This window comes from Cupressus sempervirens, chromosome 7, assembly GCF_028749045.1.
Source record: "Cupressus sempervirens isolate cs-2001-9-10 chromosome 7, ASM2874904v1, whole genome shotgun sequence".
NCBI lineage: Eukaryota > Viridiplantae > Streptophyta > Pinopsida > Cupressales > Cupressaceae > Cupressus > Cupressus sempervirens.
The window spans coordinates 414,042,288-414,065,107 of NC_143124.1; positions in this window are offsets into that span (position 1 = coordinate 414,042,288).

Consider the following 22,820-nt stretch of genomic DNA (forward strand, 5'->3'; position numbering starts at 1 on the left):
TATGCTTGCATTGAGCTTCTATCGACACTTGAATGTAAGGTGCATACATACATCTAAAAAATGATTTTTAAACATCTGTGTAAATAATTTATTCATCACCTAAAATATTAAATATAAATTTGATTCAATTATAATATTCAAAATAATTTATACCTGATACCTCTGAAAATACTCTGAATGTTATGTATCGATCCTCTTTTGATGATGTTTTATCTATATTTCCTAGCACCGTAAAATTTTTTTTGAACTGCTCAACCACATCATAAGCATTAATAATGTGATATCCATTATAATCCATTTGATACTCTCTAAAAACATGTTTGATACAAGCTCCTACACCATCATTCTCACCCTTCCATGTCCACTTTCAAAAAAACTCCAAATGTGTGGTATATTAAGGTATCGATGATATATACATAATGCATAAAATGGTCTAGCTGATTTAAATTTTTTTCCACATCCATCTAACCATACAAAATGTTTTTCCATTTTTATGCCTTTTTTTTTGAAATATTCAAAAAAGTCTTAAAATAATCTTTCACAAAATGTGTGTTGCGTTCTTTGTCACCACTAATTTAAAAGTGGTACTCTTCTTTAATGAATCATGATTGATTGTACTTTCAAAACCATTCAAACTAATTTGTGCATGTCGATAGGACACTTGAACCACAATGGTAACCTGCTTTGTAAAGTAGTATTCTACTTGAAGTTGTTTTTGAGAAATGAAAGAGTAATTCTTTGCAAAGTAAACAATAGATTAAAAAATCTGTGCCATAAATTTTCTCTAAGTGTTTGAAACTTCTTTTCTTTCCACTTAGAAAAAAAAATCATGAGATATATATCATTGAATCAATTTACAAAATTTTGACATAAATTCCCCCGCAGGTATCTCATCCTCTACATATTCCAACCTTGTTGATTCTTTCCTAGCTTTTGTTTCTAACTTTATGTACTTATATCTCCTACATTGTATCATCCTCACCATATTAGTATCTTCATATCTTAAATAAAATTTAATCTATTTACCATATGTTTCACAAGTTCCTCTTATGCAATCTATTTCACCTATTGCATGATCAGTTGGGTTATCACTAATTTTAAAAATTGGCTCGATAATTAATGAAATTTTTTTTGAGAACCACCACTTTCTTCTACCATATTTTAGAACCTTTGATATTAAAAATAAAATCCAATGTGCTATTGAAAACAATAGGTATCAAAATATTTATTTATCTTCATAAAATAGGGTTTTAATCTTTTAAACATTGTTTGTCCAATCTTTGTGTTAGGATTTAAATTACAAAATGAGAGATACAATTCATTTTGTGTGACATCCAACCAGTGTTTTTTATGTTGAAGATACCCCTTAGGCCCAATCCTCTCCTTTGTTATATCTCTTCTATTTGGTGAAGGGTGAGTATTATCAATCCAAAACTGAATAAATAAGTTCTTGATTATTTCCACAATCCTATCAGATTGTGGAGCTCTATACATTAGTGCCCAATTTCCTTCTAATGTACTATCATCTAAATTTTTTTTCCTTTTTAGATAATGTAATATCATCTTTTGACTATACCCAATATGAGATGATAGTGTAGACATTTGTATTTGTTTCATAGTGCAATGGATTTATCTCTAGATGTTTTTTTTTTTTTGAATTGAATGTAACCCTTCCTTAACACTATCAACAATATCTTTGTGTAGTTTAGAAGTCTTCCACTTTTTAATAATTGTATCTATACTCAATGGTTTCAATGACCCTTTTAATTCATAATTAAGAAGTGAAATTGATAATAGTTGAGTTTTCTGCACTATATCAAGATTCTCAAATTGTGCAATTATTTCTTTAGACTTTTTATTTGATTTCCTCTTCATAGTATGTGTAGGTTGACAAGAATATTCTCTCAATTTTTTGACATCTATTTCAATTAAATGATTTATGATTAATTTTTCTCATCAATTTTTGAGCTAGGTTAACATTGGCATTTGTTGTTTGATCTCTAGCTAAAAGAAAAAATAAAATAAAGACTTAGATACAACTTCCTTTTAGGGGACACATGTGTATATAAAAAACTTGTGATATATTAAATATAATTTTATCTAACCTTCAGATGATCATTCTTCAATATCCATTGCTTCATCTTCAATTTCCTCATATCCTACATATTCATTATCTACTACTACATGTGCACAATATAACCGATAAAATCAAGCAATTTTGTAAGAAAAAATATCTCTAAAATTAAAAATAAAAGATGTATAGTTTTCCTCAACCTAAAAATCTAGAGAGAGATTGTACTTGTGAGAGATGCATGTATGTAAATATTTTTACTTGTAATGAACCTTCTACGACCTTAGTAGGTTTTCCTAGTTGACTACGTTCTAAATAAATACATAATTTCAAAGACCATAATTATAATGAACCTTAACTCTAAATTTTCATAATTTAATAAGCCATAATCCCTAATCCTAAATATTCAAAATTAAATAAAACCTAATCCTAAATAGTCATAATTCAATAAACCCTTAATATTAAGTTATTAGTAACCCTAGGCTAATATTTACCATATTCCTAAATGGATAAACCCTTCTAACTATATACAAAAACTTTAGAATATGATTGTATAGTAAAGATAAATATGCATTGAAAAAGAAATTGCACATGTGTACCTTGCCTACTATAGTATCCTGCTAAAGTTTTTTTTTGACAATTTTCATATTCTTGTTCATGGGTTCTTCTTCATGTGTATTTATTTTCTCTTTTATCTTTATTTCCAATGTCACAAATTCTTCTTCCAAAATTTGAAACAGATAAGTAGAAAAATATTTCCTCACTACCAATTAACTTGTGTGAATTATTTGATTTGAATTGAATCTTAAAATTGAAAAAAAAAAATTGTTTATATGATAATTTTTATAAATTTTTGAAACCCATAGAGAATGAAAAAAGTTTTGATCGAAACTATCTAAGATAAATTAATTGTATGCATAACCCACATTTTTATTTTCAATAGAAAGTAAAGTTTAAAGTTTCTATCAAAATTAAAGTTTAAAGTTTCGATAGAAACTTGGTTTCTATCAAAACAAGCTAGTTACAAGTCTTCTCCAAATGTTTTTTTTTTTTAGTGTTTTCATGGCTTTCAGGCTCAATTACCAAGTTCTGATAGTGCACTAAAGACATGTTATTTTGCATGATAGAAGTTCTCTAAATGAGCTTTCTAATAACTATTACTTTGATACATTTTAAATTTCTTAGGTATAGATTTATTAATGTCAATTGAACAGAAGTTTGTTATAAAAAATAAAACTCTATAGTTGACACTCATAGAAAAATGGTAACTAAGAGAATAATTTTCTTGAAAAATAGCTATAGTCTCCATATTTAAGTCCTCTTTCAATCAAAAAAGGAAAGTTTTAAAATAGATAAATATATAATAAATTGCATTCGTCAAAATCCACGTGTGTCCAAATTATTGTATGTCAACATTAAAATTCGATAAAATATGAAATACTAAGGTTAAAGGCATTAGACCACCTCAACGGTTTTGGTATGGATGTTAGAAAATTGAATTCAAAAGAATCAAATTGATATATATTTTTTAAAAAAATGTTATGTGTGTCAAAAGAAACATCACTTTTTCAAAACAAGGTTTTTGACAACATACCAACTTTCATGGGAGAAAAAATAATTCAATAAAATCAATTAAAATATATATAATAAATAAATAAATTTATAATCTAGATAGAAAATCCTAAAAAAATATAATTTACTTCATCTTCAAATTCCTAACCATTGAACAACAATTTTCATTTGAAAGGATAATTTTCTCAATAATTTACAGTTCAATGTCATTTAGGCAAAAATGTGTAACCCACTAATGCGGGTCCAGAAAATGACATAATTGAAACTATTAGAGGAGATAAAAAGGATTTCAAATGAATCCATGGAGCATAGAAGAGTTTTGAAACATTGAACTAAAATATTAGAAGAAGATTGCAAAATTGCCTACTCTATCTTTTCTTGATTTCAGTATAGTTTTTCAAGTTGAATGTGATGCTAGTGGAAGTCCTTTTGGGGCTGTTTTGAGTCAAGAAGGAAGAACTATAGCTTTCTTTAGTGAGAAGTTGAATGATTCTAAGATAAAATATTCAGTTTATGATCAAGAAAAATATTCTATTATTCAAGCTTTAAAGAAATTGAGACACTATCTTATCCCTAAGGATTTTGTGTTGTATACTAACCATAGAGATTTGCATTATTTGAGAAGTCAAAATAACTTGAATCAAAGACATATGAAGTGGGTTGAGCTTTTGCGAAAAAATATTTTTCGTTGAAACATAAGGGTGGACAGTCAAACAAAGTTGTTGATGCCTTGAACATAAGAAGGAATTTCCTAACATAAATGAGAATTGAGGTACTTGCTTTTAATGATTTGAAATATTTATATGAAAGGATCCCAACTTTACATGACCTTGGAAAAATTATAAGGAAAAAGTGGTGAGGGACAAGTGGATTGGGGATTATCTCATTTAGGAAGACATGTTGTTTGAGGGATTTCAGTTGTGTATACCTAAAAGATCTATGAGAGAGAACATCATAAAAGATGAGCATAGTGGTGGACTTATAGGACATTTTGGGATTGATAAAACAACAAAGATGATTATAGACATATAGTTGTGGTCGTAGATATACAAAGATGTACAAAAATTGGTAATAAGTTGTTGAATTTGTCAAACAATAAAGGGAACTAGTCAAAATTTGGGATTGTATTCACCATTTCCTATACCTTATAAGACTTGGGATGATAATAGCATGGATTTTGTTCTTGATTTTCCTAGAAACTAGAGAGGGGATGATTCTATTTTAGTGGTAGTTGACATGTTTTCAAAGATAACATATTTTGTACATTGTAAGAAGACATTTGATGTTTTACATGTGGCTAACTTATTCTTTAAAGAAGTGGTGAGATTGTATAGGTTGCCTAAACTTATTGTTTCAAACATAGATACTAAATTTATTGGTTACTTCTAGAGGACACATTGGAGGAAGCTAAATACAGAGTTGAAGTTTAGTTCTACTTTTCATCCACAAACACATGGACAAACTATAGTTGTGAACATAAGTTTTGGTAACCTATTGAGATGTTTAGTTGGAGATAATCCTACTAACGAAGATTTAATTTTGGGACAAGCAGAGTTTTCATACAATAATTTTTGTAAATAGAAGCACTGAGAAGACACCTTTTGAGATAGTTACTAGAATGATTCCTTAAGAAACTAATAAATTAAATAATCTAAATCTTGAGATGAAGAGAAGTGTTGGAGTTGAAGAATTTGCAAATTTCATGAAAACTCTACACAAGAAAGTTAAAATGAACCTAGAAGAAAGTAATCTAGGATATAAATAGAGAGCTGATAAGAAGAAGAGGCCTAAATATTTTGAAGTTGGTGATAAGGTGATGATGCACTTGAAGACAAAAAGATTTATAGTTGAAACCTACAATAAGCTAAAAATTAAGAGGTTTTTTCCTTGTAAGATTATAAGGAGGTTTGATAGTGGAAATGAATTTAAACTAGAATTATCAAAAGACATGTATATTTCTCCTATATTTAACATTGTAGATATCATTGAGTATTTTGAATCAGATGAAACAATGAAAAGTACCTTGGACTACCCTAAGAGGAAAATAGATAGCATTGAGAGGATCTTGAGCAACTGGATAAGTAAGAGTGCCATGGGAAATTGCTACTTGAAATTACAAGTTTAATTACAAGATAAAAAAATTGAGGATAGTTCATCAATTGCACAAGATGAGTAAGATATCTATAGTTTGAATTAGAATATTATTCATGCTTGATGTGGACATCAGCTCTTTATTAACCTTAGGTGTCTAACTTAGGAGCATCTTGGGTCTTTGAGAAATCTCGCATCAACTTAAAAAATTTCCATTTTTTTATACCAATTTTTTTTTTGCAAAGTAGTCATTATTGCTTTTATTTTCATGCTATGCACAATTATCATCATATTAAGGACCTATGCTTGATCCTTGTTCCAAGTGTGTGGATTCATAGGGTGGATATTTCTCAATTTTTGTACCAATATTTGAGGTCCTATTTTCCTATTGTTCTTACCTTGTGTAATGTATTGATCTAGTTGGTGTAGTTTCAATTGCTATGTGGCATCTTGCATAATTAGGAGAAAAAAACTAAGACATGTTTTTTCCTTCCATCAAGAGCACATGGTTCTATATGACCTTTTGCATGGGGTTTTGTTTGTCCTTCTAAGTATGGTCTTAAAATGTAATTATGATATAGTAGTATCTAGTAGTGTAAGGGAAATCTTGTATCAGCCAAAAATATGCTCATCGTTAGTTTATGTTAAATGTGTTTGTATTTCTATATACATGTCTGGTCTGAATCAAGATTCCAACTCTCATAGTTTCACTATTGGTTTTCTAGGTTAGTGCTTTTTAGAACCTCGAGATATGTGTTAGTATAGAAAATAGGTTATTTTGTATTTGAGCCATAATTATGATGAGTTTGAAGGTGTACATTAGAGATATGGTTGCACTTGTAATTTGAATCATTCCAAAGAAAGAATCAGGTCAAAAGGCTTTATAGTTTGAAAGTTACTACAGTTTTAAGTTTCTTGGAGACCCCTAAGAATGCTTCAAAGTTAGATTTGAGGCACTAAATGACCTCGTATGAGGCCCAAAGATGGGTGATGCATAAAGATGGTCCATAAGACTATAGAGTTTCTGGAGACCTCTAAAAATATAAAAATTTCATCAATTGGAGTCCCAAATTAAAAGTTAAGCCTCCTTGAAGTTGGACTAACATTTATGGATTCTTCTAACTTTGCACTGACTTATGACGTGTCTTATAGAACCTTCTTCTTTCGAGGTGGATGCCAAATGCTATATTCTAAAATTTACTCCTAACCCTAAATCCAATTCAAGTTACTTAAGGTCATTTATTTCATTGTAAAGGTAGTTTTTGTGGAGCTTGGAAGAAGGTATTGTGAGAAGGGTTTTTCTCCAAAATCTAATAGCATTGAAAGCCTATAGGGCATGTAGTTGAGTCTATTTTTCTATATTAAATTTAATAGCATAACATATTTGATAATAAAATTCTCCTTTGCCTATTGTGTTGATTTTGTCTTTGGTTGTGTCCTCATCAAGTGGTATTAGGGTGGGAATTCATCAATGTGTAGACAGAGCATCGACTATGAGGTAGTTTGCACTAAGATTGTGTGGTTGTGAGTTATGAGATAGTAAGAAGATGCCTCCATAGATAGAGTATGGGGAAAGCGATGGAGGTGTTCCCCTTGAGGTTAGAGCCCTTTAGAGACAAGTTAACTCATTGCAAGAGGAGACTTGTAGAGGGATGAATCTTGTCATAGGGGATGGAAGTGAGGAGGAAAATGAGGAAGAAGAAAATGTTGTACAAGAAGTGGAAGAAGAAAGATAAATACTAAACTAGGAAGAGGAGAATATTTTTAAGGACATTTATAAGCTATGCAAAAGACCTAAAGTTGAAGTTAGAATGATTTTGGAAAATCTAAATCTAGTTGAGTTGGTTGATTGTTACAATGAGCTAGAGGAATATTTTGAGTATGAGGATATAGAGGACCTTGATAGGGTTAAGTTTACAAAGGCTAGACTACAAGGCCATGCAAAAATTTAGTGGCATGAGATTTAGTTAGAAGGGAATAAATGAGGGAAGTATAAAACCACAAGATGGGATTGCATGGTGGACAAACTAAAGAAGTAATTTATTGCTGCAGACTATGAGCTTGATTTTTTCAATACTGTGCAAGGGTTAAAGAAAGTAGGAAGTATATCCAGGAATAAAAAGAAGAGTTTTACTAAGTCCTTATTAATATGGGGCATGTGGAAGAAAACAAGAAGGTTGTTTGTTACCTTAATGGGTTAAGACCTAGCATTCAAGAGGAGCTTAGTCTAGTTAGAATGACCAACATTGAAGAGATAGGCACATTTGTAATGTCCCCATTTTAGCAGTTGACCAAGTGTGTGCGCGTTAGCCTTGTTCTACATGGTCCCAAGGGCTAACGAAGGGTTTAATGGGATCTTGGAGTGTTTTGGCCTAGTCATTTCCAGTTTGGGCCAAAACGAAGTTGATTTACTCAGTTTTAGGCATACTTACTATTTTTAGTAAGTCGGCAGGACACAGTGCAGGTCAATTTTGGTGATTGGATTCGATACTCCTCGGTGAGAGCTTTCCGATGAGCTATCACTCGCATTATTCGGAGTCCGTTTGCTAATACATTTTAATGCCTGAAGTTTTATTAAAGTAACGTCTAATTTAATTGTAAAATATTAAACTGTTACTTTAATATTTATTTTATGGTGATGTGTACCCAAGGGAGACATAAGGGGTATTTTAATATATGTTTTATATTACACATTGCCCATATGAGTTGAACGGACCCATGGGAATAGAATAAAAGGAAGCATTTGTAGCTTCATTAGACAGGTTGAATATGAGAAGAAATTGGTGTGTGAGTTGCAGCTTTGTTCTTGGCATTTGAGGATGTCTATCCTCTCTTGTAACATTCTAGATGTCATTCCCTTGGGGTTTGGCCTTTGGAATTCTTTCTTATTGGCTTCATTATCAAGCAATTTAGTTGCATTTCCGGCTACAGGCAGATTTGATATTTTGCTCATATCTTCTTCACTACTTGTTCGACGCTTATGCCGCTTGGAGGGAATGGTATTATGAAGGTAGTGGACTGATTGGAGGACAAAGTATTGTAGCAACAAGTTCATAAGCATGGGCTGGAGTATTATGACAATATTGCTGAAGTAATTAGTGAGTTGATAAATCTGCCATGTATTTGGTTTTATGAATTCTGAAAATAACATTTTATTAGCAACAGTTCATTTCCACTTTGCATATTGTTGTAGTTTCTTTCTTGTTTATGTTGTATGATACCAATTCCATGCACGAAACACAACAAACAAATAAACATTTGATTTCCAGAGTTATAAGGGGTTTTAAGAAGTTGAATGCAAACTATTTGACATAATTCCTTTCAGCAATTTGGTTTAGTTTTTGGGACATTCAGGGGTGCCCATTACAGTGGTATCAGAGCTATAAGTCCTGCCATCTTGTGGAGGTCTTATAGGGAATTTGGAACAGCCGGATAGAGGGAAAAAGTGAGTAAAAAACATAGGCTAAGCATTTATGTTTGAGCATGCAACAGGGGTCTTATAATTTTCGCGATACCAGAGGAAGACAAAATAGGATTTCAGACTTGCAAAGCAAACAGTCTAGTACATCCATGCAGGGGGACATTGAATTCAACCATACAGACACAGAGGAGATATTCTGTGATCAGGACAATAATATGGGTGATCGAGATGACAGGAATACAGGATTAGGCGAAGACAGAAATGCTAGTCCAGATCAGGGGGAGGTATTGTTTCGACAGTTACTGGATACATTAGAGCAGGGGCAGCGTATGCAGCAGGAGTAGAATAGGCGAATGGACATGATTTTGCAGCTCATGGCTAGATAGATGGGTGTCAATATTAATCCAGGTGATGCCAACAATAAAAACAATAACAACGAGAGAAACAATAACAACAGGGGAAACAATAACGATGAAGGCCAAGGCAACAACAATGGTCCTGAGAATAACATTAATGGTAATAATGGACATGGCAACAATGGGAATGAGGCTGATAACTTTAGACATGTTGCACGCCCAGCACGGACTGCGAGCTCGAGACCTCTTCTACCCACTTTTCCACCCAAAGATCCGGTTCAACTAGTAAACGAACCGCAGATTACCAAGTTACAGGATCAGTTCAGGAGGGACTGGGAGGCTAGTGGACTAGAGTTTCAGGTAGATATTTCTCTTAGAGATTATATGGACTTGAGGATGAGACACATGCCTAAAGCAGGAGGGAGGAATCAAAACTTTGAGCTGAGGAAGAAAGTTGGAAAACTTTCTTTACCTTATTATGATGCTTTAGGGAAGATGATTGCACGAGCTTGGGTGCAGAAGGTAGATACATACTTGCAACTAAATCCTATGCCTAAGGAGGAGGCTATCAAGTATGCGGCTATGCACTTGGATGGCGTTGCACATGAATGGTGGCATCATGGCATGGTGACTTTGGGGCATAATCAGATTACATCCTATGAGGAATTCACCGAAACATTGATTGGGAGATTTGACACTAAGGATCCCGAGTTACATTTCAAAGAGCTAGCACAGTTAAAACAATCAGGTTTTGTGGATGCTTACATTGTCGATTTTCAACACTTGTCTGTACTTGTTACTGATATCTCTCCTAGGAGATTGGTGGTGTTATTTTGTGATGGTCTTGCTGATCCATTATGAGGTTGGGTGAAGGGACATGATCCACTCATGTTAGCTGAAGCAACTAAAAAGGCACGAGATTTAGGCCCTTCGGTATACAAAGGAAAAAACCATTCAACAGATTCTTCCTACCGCAAGGACAAAGACAAGAAATCATTTCAGAAAGAGTATAGCAAACCCAAAGAAGGATCAAAAGGACTAGACAATGAAACCTTGAATGAACTTCGAAAGAAGAAGCTGTGCTTCCATTGTAGAGAGCCTTGGGACTTATCTCATAAATGTTCTCTCAAGGCTAAGGCAAATCAAATGGAGTATTTTTCAGCAGAAGAGTTAGAGTCAGAAGGGGAGGATCAGCACTCTGATTTAGATGAGGGTAACACTATAGAGGAGAGCAACATTCCTAAGGATGATAGATCGTTGGCACGCTTGACAGGGGCCCAAAAGGCAATCACATTTAAGGTCAGGGGTACTATCCAGGGGCAGAAAGTGATATCTCTTATTGACATTGGGGCTACACATAACTTCATAGATGCACAGTTGGTAGCCAGGAGAGGGTTACAGACAGAGGAGCATGATGGGTTTAGAGTCATGGTGGCTAACGGTGATAAGTTATTATGCACTCGAAAGATATCTAATCTTCGCATCAGGTTTGGAGATGGCTACGAGTTGGAGGATGAGTTCTATGTTGTGGACATGGGAGATTATGATGTCATCCTTGGCATGACATGGATGGCTTCACTAGTTGAGTTCACACTCAATCTAGCAAAATTGGAGATGAGATTCCAGCATGAGGGCATAACTGTGGTACTTAGAGGGCTTTAAGATGGAGGTTGCAGAGTAGTGTCCTTGAGGAGAATGCAGAGACTTTTTCGTCATGATGACATAGAGTGGGCGGCAGAGTGCCACATTATGCCAACTTCACCAGAGCCACAAGAAAAGAGTCATCCACTAGATGTCCAAAAGATACTTGATAGACACGCTAAAGTATTTAGCAATATTCCTCATGGGGTTCCTCCTGACAGAGGGATGGAACATGTTATTGAGCTCGAGGAGGGAGCCAAACCAGTTATGATTACTCCCTATCGTCATCCTAAGAAACACAAGGATGAGATAGAGAAGGCGATTAAGGATTTGTTGGAGATGGGGCATATCAGGCCCAGTAAGAGCCCTTTTGCTTCAGCAGTAGTATTGGTAAAGAAGAAGGATGGGACGATGCGCACGTGCATCGATTACAGGGCACTAAATAAGAAAACAATTAAAAACAGGTATCCCATTCCTAGGATTGATGAGTTGATTGATGAGTTGCATGGGGCATGCTTCTTCACCAAAATTGATTTGCGATCTGGATACCATCAGATCAGGATGAGAGCAAAGGACATTGAGAAAATAGCCTTCCGATGTCACTATGGCCACTTTGAGTTCATGGTTATGCCATTTGGTCTAACCAATGCACCTGCTACATTTCAAAGTTGTATGAACTAGGTATTCAGGAAGCAGCTGAGGAGATTTGTCTTGATCTTCTTTGATGACATCTTGGTCTTCAGTAAGACCTGGGAGGAGCACTTACATCATCTAGAGGAGGTGTTATCTATTCTAGAGAGAGAGTCATTGTATGCCAAGGAATCTAAATGTGATTTTGGCATGACTGAGCTCCTTTACCTGGGGCATATCATTAGTGCCGATGGCATTCGGGTTGATCCTGAAAAGATTAGAGCTATTGTAGAATGGCCTACTCCCACAAACCTTACACAGCTTAAGGGATTCTTTTGTTTATGTGGTTTTTATAGGAGGTTTGTTAAAAGATTCTCACAGATTGCTACACCCTTGACAGATCTTACCAGGAAAGGAGCCTTCGTGTGGACAGGGGTAGCACAGAGGTGTTTTGAGCATTTCAAGCAGGTAATGTCTTCATGTCTAGTTCTAGCTCTACCAGATTTCACGAAGCCTTTTGAGCTTCATTGTGATGCATCAGGTGATGGGATTGGAGCAGTATTGATGCAAGAGAAGCATCCCATTGCATTCGAGAGTAGGAAGCTCTGATGAGTTGAGAAAAGTTATTATGTCTATGACTGGGAGATGTTGGCCATAATGCATGCATTGGCCAAATTTTGATCATATTTGGTAGGTGGACATTTTGTGATCAAGACTGATCACAACAGTATTAAATACTTCATGAGCCAGCGTGATCTTAATGACCGACAACAAAAATGGGTGACTAAATTGCAGGCTTATGACTTTGACATAGAGTTTGTCAAAGGTAAGAAAAATGTGGTGGTTGATGCCTTATCTCGGAGACCTCACTTATGTGCTCTGGTGGAGATTTTAGGAGATTGGAGAGATTAGATTATAGAAGAGTATGTCGGAGATGCTTGGGCTTCTGGATTGATTTCAGGTACCATACAGGATGATCGCTATGAGGTGATAGATGGATTGATCAGAGTTTAAGACAGGGTTTATTTGATTCTGTCATCACATTTGAGAGAGGCGATACTGAAGGCATTTCATGATGCACCCACAGCTGGACATCCGGGGGTCTTCAAGACCTACAGGTAGATCTGAGAGTGGTTTTCATGGAAAGGCCTCAAGGATGATGTTCAGAGGTATGTCAGGGAGTGTGTGGTTTGTCAACAGAATAAGGGAGAACACACATTTCCTGCAAGTTTATTACAGCCCTTGCCCATTCCTGATAGGAAATGGGAAAGTATTTCAATGGACTTCATCACTGGTTTACCATGAGTGCAGGGAAGGGATTGCATCTATGTGGTGGTGGACCGCTTGACGAAGTTTTCTCACTTCATTGCTATTCCGTCCACTTACACAACAACACAGGTGGTAGATCTTTTCTTTAAAGAGATATTCAGGTTACATGGGTTGCCCAGATTCATTGTCAGCGACCGGGATAGTAAGTTTATGAGTGTTTTTTGGCAAGAGTTGTTTAGGTTGTGTAGTACAGATCTTACACCTAGCACTAGTTATCATTCGCAAACAGATGGGCAAACAGAGATTGTGAATAAATGGGTGGAAGGATATTTGAGGAACTATGTAACTACACAACAAAAGGCTTGGATCAGATGGTTGCATATGGGAGAGTATTGTTATAACACCACTTATCATATGTCCATCAAGATGACTCCTTTCATGGCACTCTATGGTTATGAAGCACCTAGCTTCATGGATTTAGTTTTGGGGGACAGTAGAGTGCCCAAAGCCAAAAACTTATTGCAGGATAGTCAGGACATCCTAAAAGTGCTCAAAGAGAATATACAATAGGCCCAGAATCAACAGAAATTGTATCCTGATCAGCACCGAATAGAGCGCAGTTTCGAGGTAGGGGATATGATTTACTTGAGGCTACAACCATATAGACAGTCATCGCTCAAGAAGAGCGGAGCTGAAAAGTTGAAACCTAGATTTTATGGTCCCTACAGGGTGATTCACAAAGTGGGCAAAGTCGCCTATGAGCTTGAGCTCCAGAGGGCAATCAAGTGCACAATGTGTTTCATGTGTCTAGGCTTAAGAAAGCCATTGGTCAGAGTGTAGTGCCTTCTGCAGTTTTGCCCCCTTTGGATGAGGAGGGGAAGCTTGTGTTAGTACCTGAGGCTATTCTGGATACCAGAGAGAGGAAGCTTAGAAATAGCATAGTGAAGGAGTATTTGGTCAGATGGAAAGATCTGCCGGAGGAAGATTCTACATGGGAGAGTGAGCAGGTTATTCAGCAGGCTGGACTGAGATTGCTTGAGGACAAGCAATTTCAAGGGGGGCAGACTGTAATGTCCCCATTTTAGCAGTTGACCAAGTGTGTGTGTGTTAGCCTTGTTCTACATGGTCCCGAGGGCTAACAAACGGTTTAATGGGATCTTGGAGTGTTTTGGCCTAGTCATTTCCAGTTTGGGCCAAAACGAAGTTGATTTACTCAGTTTTAGGCATACTTACTATTTTTAGTAAGTTAGCAGGACACAATGCAGGTCAATTTTGGTGATTGGATTCGATACTCCTCGATGAGAGCTTTCCGATGAGCTATCACTCGCATTATTCGGAGTCCGATTGCTAATACATTTTAATGCCTGAAGTTTTATTAAAGTAACATCTAATTTAATTGTAAAATATTAAAGTGTTACTTTAATATTTATTTTATGGTGATGTGTACCCAAGGGAGACATAAGGGGTATTTTAATATATGTTTTATATTACACATCTTTATTCCACATTGCCCATATGAGTTGAACAGACCCGTGAGAATAGAATAAAAGGAAGCATTTGTAGCTTCATTAGACAGGTTGAATATGAGAAGAAATTGGTGTGTGAGTTGCAGCTTTGTTCTTGGCATTTGAGGACGTCTATCCTCTCTTGTAACATTCTAGACATCATTCCCTTGGGGTTTGGCCTTTGGAATTCTTTCTTATTGGCTTCATTATCAGGCAGTTTAGTTGCATTTTCGGCTACAGGCAGATTTGATATTTTGCTCATATCTTCTTCACTACTTGTCCGACGCTTATGCCGCTTGGAGGGAATGGTATTATGAAGGTAGTGGACTGATTGGAGGACAAAGTATTGTAGCAGCAAGTTCATAAGCATGGGCTGGAGTATTATGACAATATTGCTGAAGTAATTAGTGAGTTGATAAATCTGCCATGTATTTGGTTTTATGAATTCTGAAAATAACATTTTATTAGTAGCAGTTCATTTCCACTTTGCATATTGTTGTAGTTTCTTTCTTGTTTATGTTGTATGATACCAATTCCATGCACGAAACACAACAAACAAATAAACATTTGATTTCCAGAGTTATTAGGGGTTTTAAGAAGTTGAATGCAAACTGTTTGACATAATTCCTTTCAGCAATTTGGTTTAGTTTTTGGGACATTCAGGGGTGCCCATTACAACATTTTCCTTGTGAGTTGAGGAGAATCTAAAAAAAAAATTGATGGAAGGAAAAGAGGGTTCAGCCAAGGTGGAAGGTGTGGCAATAAGTCAGTTGGAGGCCAAAATGAGAATGGGAAGAAAAGTGAAGATGTGGGTACTAGCCAAAACTAGAGGAATGAGGATTTAAACTGCTCCTATGATCAAAACTTTGGAGAGAAAAGTGGAAAAGGTAATGGAAATGGACATGGTTTTGGAAGAGAAGGCTTCCATGGTACACATTTTCATTGTAACAAAGAAGATTATTGCACCTATGAGCTCCCTCAATGCCAATGAAGGATGGATAGGAGAGATGATGGTAACTTAAAGGTTCCTCATGTAGATGATGATGCTAAATCATCAAATTTGGAGGATGTAGAAAGCAGAGAAGTTATGGTTAATGAAATGGTCTTGCTAAGTAATCAGACTAAACCTAGATAAAGGAGGAGTTTGTTTTGTACTAAGTGCAAGTGTGAGGGTAAATATTGTAATGTGATTATTAGTGGCAGGAGAATTTACAATTTGGTGTCAGAGGAGATGGTCTCAAAGCTAAAGTTGAAGAGGGAGAAACACCCCCATGCATATCAAATTTCTTCGGTGTAGGATGATCATAAGATCCTGGTTAGAAAACAATGTTTGATAAAGTTCAAGATTGGGAGTTACCATGATGAGGTTCTCTATCACATCATCATGAAGGATGTATGCCATTTATTTTTGAGAAGTTCGTGATAGTTTGATAGGCGTTCAATTCATGATGGTGGTGAAAATACATATTCTCTGACAAAGGATGGAGTTTTTCACAAGTTGAAGCCCTTAATAAAGGAGGGTGAAAAGGTATGTAGTAGTGCTAGGGTATGTCTTGTTGATGGAATAATTTTTTGGGATAGCACAAAACATCAACATATATATTATGCTTCAATTCCTAAAAATAATAAGGAAGGTAGTAGTGAAATTCTAGTTGAAGTTTCATGTCTCCTAAGTGAGTGTGGAGATGTCATATTTGATAATGTACCAAAAGGGTTGATGTTAGTAAGGGAAATAAGTCATCAAATATATTTTTTCCTTGGAGCTAGTTTGCCTAACAAAGCTGCTCATATCATGAATCCTACTAAGACTGAGAAAATGAACATACAAATTGAAGAGTTATTAAGGAAAGTTTTGATTCGAGAGAGCTTGAGTCCATGTGTAGTACCTACAGTACTAGCATCAAACATGGATAGAGAGTGGAGGATTTGTAAAAACTCTTGGGCTATAAATAAGATATTCACCAAGTATTAGTTTTCTTTGCCAAGGATGGATGATCTTACAAATTTCTTGAGTGGAGCTTAGTACTTGATCACAAAGATAGATCTCGAGAGTGGTTATCACTAGATATAGATAAGGGAGGGAGATGAGTGGAAGACTACATTCAAGACCAAGGAGAAATTGTATGACTGGTTATTCATGCCCTTTGGACATACCAATGTGCCAAGAACCTTCGTGTGGCTTATGAATGAGGTACTAAAGAAATTTTTTGGGAAAATTTGTTATTGTCTATTTGGATGATATTTTGAATGTTAGTAAGTCTCTTAATGAATATTTGTAACACATTCATAGTTTCCTTGAAAGGTTGAGGGAAGTGAAATTATAGGTTAATTTTAATAAGTGTACCTTTGTCAAAAAGGAGTTAGTCTATTTTGGGTTTGTTGTATTAGTTGAAGGTCTCAAAATGGACCTAAAGAAGGTGAAGATCATCTTGGAATGGCCCACTCCAAGGTCTACCACTAAGGTGAGGTCATTCCATGGTTTCGCTAGTTTTTACAAGAAGTTCATTTGGAATATCTATAGAGTATGTTTGCCCCTAAGTTAAACAAAGAGAGGGGATAGAAAAAATTACAAGTGAACTATAGGAGCTACAAGGGGTTTTGAGTTCATGAAGATGAAGGTGACAAAACAACTTGTGCTGGCACTTTATAATTTTAGCAAAGTGTTATAGGTGGATTGTGATGCTAGTGCTAGTGCTATTGAGGTTGTGTTGAGTAAAGAAGGTAAGCTTATTGCCTATTTGAGTGAAAAATTGAATGATGGAAAGAAGAAGTGTTATGTTTATAATCATGAGTTCTATGCAATAGTTTAAGCCTTAAAGAAGTAGAGGCATTATTTGTTGCCAAAAAAATTTGTCTTGAATACTGATCATTAGGAATTACAGTACCTAAATAGCCAATGTAAATTGAATCAGAGACATTTGAAATGGGTAGAGTTCATGCCAAGCTTTTCATTTGTATTGAAACATTGAATTAGAAGGTCTAATAGGGTTCTAGATGTATTAAGTAGGAGACACTTGTTGCTCATAGAAATACAAGTTAAAGTAGTTGTTATTAATGAATTCAAGAATTTGTACCCTAAGGATCCTGGTATTGTAGGTACTTAGAAGGTTTGTAAAAAAAATTTTACTCTAGAAATGACTAGGTGGTTGGACTATATGATCTAGGATGGTATGTTGTTCAAGGGAAGTCAATTGTGTATTCCAAGGAGCTCCATGAGGGAGAACTTGATTAAGGAGAAACATAGTAGAGGGATGACATGATACTTTGGTCATGATAAGAACATTTTCATTGTTATTAAACATTATTTTTTTTCCCAATTGTCAAAGGATTTGAAGAAGTTTGTGCAGTCAAGTATGTCAGATAGCCAAAGGAGTAAGTCAAAATAATGGAATCTATCAACCATTGCCTATTCCATCAAAGCCTTGGGAGGACATAACTATGAATTTTTTTCTCGGATCACAAAGGACACACAGGAATAATGACTTAGTATTTGTGGTGGTTGATAGGTTATCCAAGATGGCACATTTCATTCCATGCCACAAGACTCATGATGCAGTGTATATTGTAGATTTGTTTTCCAGAGAGGCGGTGAGACTACATGATCTCCCAAAAATTATTGTTTCTGATAAAGATACTAAATTTTCTCAGAATTTTTGGAAGTAGTTGAAGACAAAATAGAAGTTCAGTTCTACAAATTATCTAGAGGCTGATGGACAAATAGAAGTCTACAAATTCATCTGAGGTCTTTAAGAGGAGATAAGCCCAATGGATGGGATTTGATTCTACCACAAGTGGAATTTTCTTACAATATTTTTTTGAATAGGAGTACTGCTAGATCACCATTCCAAATTGTGTATGGGAATAGTCCAAGAACTACACCAAAGTAGAGGAAAATGGAGCAAGGAGAGAGGAATAGTTCTAATATAGAAGACTTTGGTGAACATGTCAAGAATTTGATAGAATTGTAATCCAATAGGGCCTGTAGTTGAGTCTGTTTCTGGTGTACTGAATGTAATAACATATCATACTTGATAGTACAATTATCATTTTCATGTTGTGTTCATTTTTTCTTGGGTAGTATCCTTATCAAATTAATGCTTCACTAAGCAACTTGTGGCTTAGCTAGCTATGAAAAGAATTTAATTAGATGTAGAGAAACAAGGGAGCTAGATATGAAGAAATAATAAGAAGACTAGAAAGATTAAAAAATGCAAGATAAGGCTTTGATTTTGTACATCTCTTTTTTTGTTTAAGGCTACAACCCAAAATTCCTCACAACCAAGAATGTTGTGGTTAAATTCTACATGTGAAGTGAAAGAATTACAACTAAAATATACTTTTTCTAGCCTTTTGTACTCTCTAGTTTCATTTATAAATTGTGTAGCTTCAATGTGCAACTTTGAGAAAGGGTAGAAATTTAAAAGTTGAGTTTATGACACACGTTGTTGTAGGATTTTCCATCCTCCTCCTTACATTAGTTTTTGTTTTATCAAAAACTATGATCGAGAAGGCCCTCTTAAAAATATGGCAAACATGAAATTTGAAATTTGACAAAATCTTTAGAGGTCAAGACATAGGCTTAATTCGAACACACCTAGGTAAGCCCTTCCCTAAGCCAAAATCTAAGGTTAGGCTATGGTTCTTACCTATGTCTTAAGAAATAGGTACCCATTTTTTTTTATTAAGAACAAAACAAGATCATGGTTTATAAATATGGTGGCTAATTTATAGATTAGGCGTTGGGTATGTGCAAGATCATGGTGGGTCAAAAAGTGGTGATCTAAAAAATATGTACTCCTAAAATGCCTCAAAGCATTTCAAAATCTATTCCAACTTTTTTCCCAGCCATCCTGATACTAAACGAAAAAAACTAATACATTTATAAGGCCTACTATATCTTTTCATACCAACCCTAAATAGTCAACTTTTAAAACATCGTGAAAATGTGTTTTGGGTTTGTTCTTGTGTATTTTTTACTTCAAACATGTAGTTGATGACTTTTTTTACCAAAATTTGATGAAATGAAATAGGTTTCTTAATAATGTTCTTACCTTTCCATAAATTTAAGGTTTGTAAAATGATGAATTCAATAAATAATTATTACTTATTTTCTAATGGAGTTATGTATATAATGTTGATTGACACTCTGCTTGAAGAACAACCATGATTTTCAAATGGTAAAAAAAAATTTGAAATAAAAATGATGTGTCACATTCTATGTTTATTATACTATAAAGAAATTTTTTTATTTTTTATTTTTTTAGAGTTTTGAATTAGTTAATGTGGTCATATACGAGAGTATTTTTATTCTAAAAATACTAAAGTAGAAAATTAATAATCAATTATTAATTTAGAATAAAATATTAAAAAAACATGTGTCACATCCAAGTATGAGTCTACTTCTTCTATCTAGAATATTATTTAAAAATATTATCATTTGGTTTTGATTAAGGTAGCTAGATTTACGTCTACTTCTTATTTTTTTCCTAAAAGTTTTGTACACTTTCATTAAAATTCAAAATTACTAAATTCAATTTCCTAGAGATTCATTTGTCTCAACTTTTTAATATAAATTTAATAACAAGTAGAAAATTGTATGTCAAGTTTAGATAACCCTAATTCGCTGATTTTTTATTGTGACTTAAGAGCATAGTTTTGTTGACCATGATCCTACACATACCCATTCATTTTTATAGAAAAGGAAAAGACCAATGAGATTTCAATCATTTTTTGACAATCCCAACTTTTAATTTATTTTTCGTGTAATCTTTTTTCTTGTCTTCTTTTGCATTTCACATGTCCAGATCGATTTGAATTCAAAATGTGTACAAACATGGATCAAAATGATGAAAAATGAGATAAAGGAAGATTCTAATAGCTAAGGAGGTTACAAAAAATAAGGATAAGGAATTTCAACATCAACAAGCAAGGCAACAAAGAGTTTGAGAGATAAACAATGTTGAGGCTTCAAGTTCAATAAACATTTCTGAAGAGAAGACCATTGAGGATACTATAATAGTTATAGATATCGAAGAAGGAAAAAAAGTACAAGGTGATTCAAGTCTATATTCTAATTGAGTTTTGGATACAGGCATGCCTCTACAAACCTATATTATTTCCCATGAAGAACTTACTAATTTCATAGAATTAGGCTACTCTTTAAATAATATAGATTTTGTTCATCATATTAGAGTAGTGACTAATCATGCACATCAAACTCAAATTGGAATTCAAACTACAAATGAAATTGAAACAATATATGAAAATAAAATTCAAATACCAATTGATATTGAAAATCAAACAACAATTAAAACCAACAATAGAGACATAGACATGGAAACACTGACTAATGAATAAATATGTTTGAATTTTAATGAAGTAAATTAACATATCTATATTAACAATGATTTTTTAGATAATCATATTCATGGAGAATGATTAGGACACATCCTAGTAGATTGTCCCGACAATTTTTTTAAATTAATTTTTTGGGTTTTAGTTTGAATTAATGCAACAACTAATTAAAATGTATAAAATAAAATAAGGAATAAAAAGGTTAGGAATTTATCTCAAACCCAACAACAAACATGAGTCTCTAAAACATGTTTTATCTAGTACTAGTAGAACCTATGACACTATAAGAAATAAAAAGTCACTCTAAAAATAGGAATAGAATACAATGAGCAATAACAATAGATTTAGTTAAGAAAATAACTTTTGATAAAAGAATGATGAGTAACATAAGTGGGCATCTTAATTTAATTTATAAAATTTGAAAAGAGTTGTAAAGAGAAGAGTTAACTTTGAGAGTTATCCAGCAAATAATTTATGGTCTTCTTGTGGTACACTATTGAGATTAGATATGAAACTTTCTACTGTAGTCAAAACTTTTATTAAAATTTTTTGGCATTATAATACAAGAGTATCACCTAGCACAAGAGATGTTACTAAATTAAGAGTTGGCTCAAAAACTCATGATCTACATTCAAAACACCTTTTGGAAATAGCTCAAGCTAAACCATACCAAAAAAGTTAAGATGGTGAGGTTTTATCTATTAGCATTAGTCAAAGATATTTTAAAAAGACTAAAATATAGTATGTAAGGATTAATAAGGAAATATTCACATGGTTTAAATGAAAAATGCATGCTCTATTATGTTACCATTATGATGTTTTTTAATGTATATATAGTACCATGCACACTACTAAAATGTTGCAGGAATATGTTATAAGTATACCACTTCAAACTATAATTGACTTCATATGAGGTTTTTTTTATAACCCACATAATGAGAATTATTTTTTTTTCAATGCATATATTGTTGGAAATGATTGAAAAGATCATTGATTAAAGAATGATGGAATTGGTAAAGAATTTTTTCAATCATTGTTTTATCATTGATGTCAAACTTGCTATCTGCAAGAATGACAATTTCTTAACAGATCCAAGTACTATCACTTAGTTGATTGTCAAGGAGGAGTTAATCAATAAGATGTAACTAGAGCACCTAGAGAAAGGTTGAAGTCATGTTGTTGTAATGAATTATAAGGATTAGCTAAGAGATTGATGACATAGTGTGTTGATGACATATTATTTATGTTTCATTACTGCATGTTGATTTACAATAACTTGGTAAGATAAAGGTTAAAGCTTGGATGATTAGTAGAATGCATGGGCCTATTATAGTTTCATTAAAAGATTTAATTGGACATTATTGGACCTTGAATAATTGATTCACCCCCCCCTTTTAGTTATTCTAAAGAATTCTAACATATATTTTATTTGTATGTGATATGTGTGGCAACCTTGCATTGTAAGATGAATGCTTACATAAAATTTGGTGCAAAGGACAACCAAATGAAGCATTATTTCCAAAGAATACCATAAAAATGAATAAATATAAATTAAAAAACGAAACCCCAAAAAAGATAATTGTTTCTAGGAAAATCAAGTACAATAGTGGAATAAGAAGTGTTGATTTATAAATGCTCCTTCTCCCTTCAAATGTCAATATAAGATAATGATTACATTTTAAGGAAAAGAACAAGAATAAATATGTTTGAATAACCTAGGAAATCTTCTTTAAATGATTTTAAGCATGAAATACTTCCAAAGAGATCATAAATTTTTTTAGGAAAGAAGGAGAAAATTGTACGACTATAACTTATAAAAAAATTACTTGAGTGATGTAAGAAAAGGAGGAAATTATTTCTTATCCAATACATCTAACATATCTATAAAAATTAATACACTATTTGTGTGT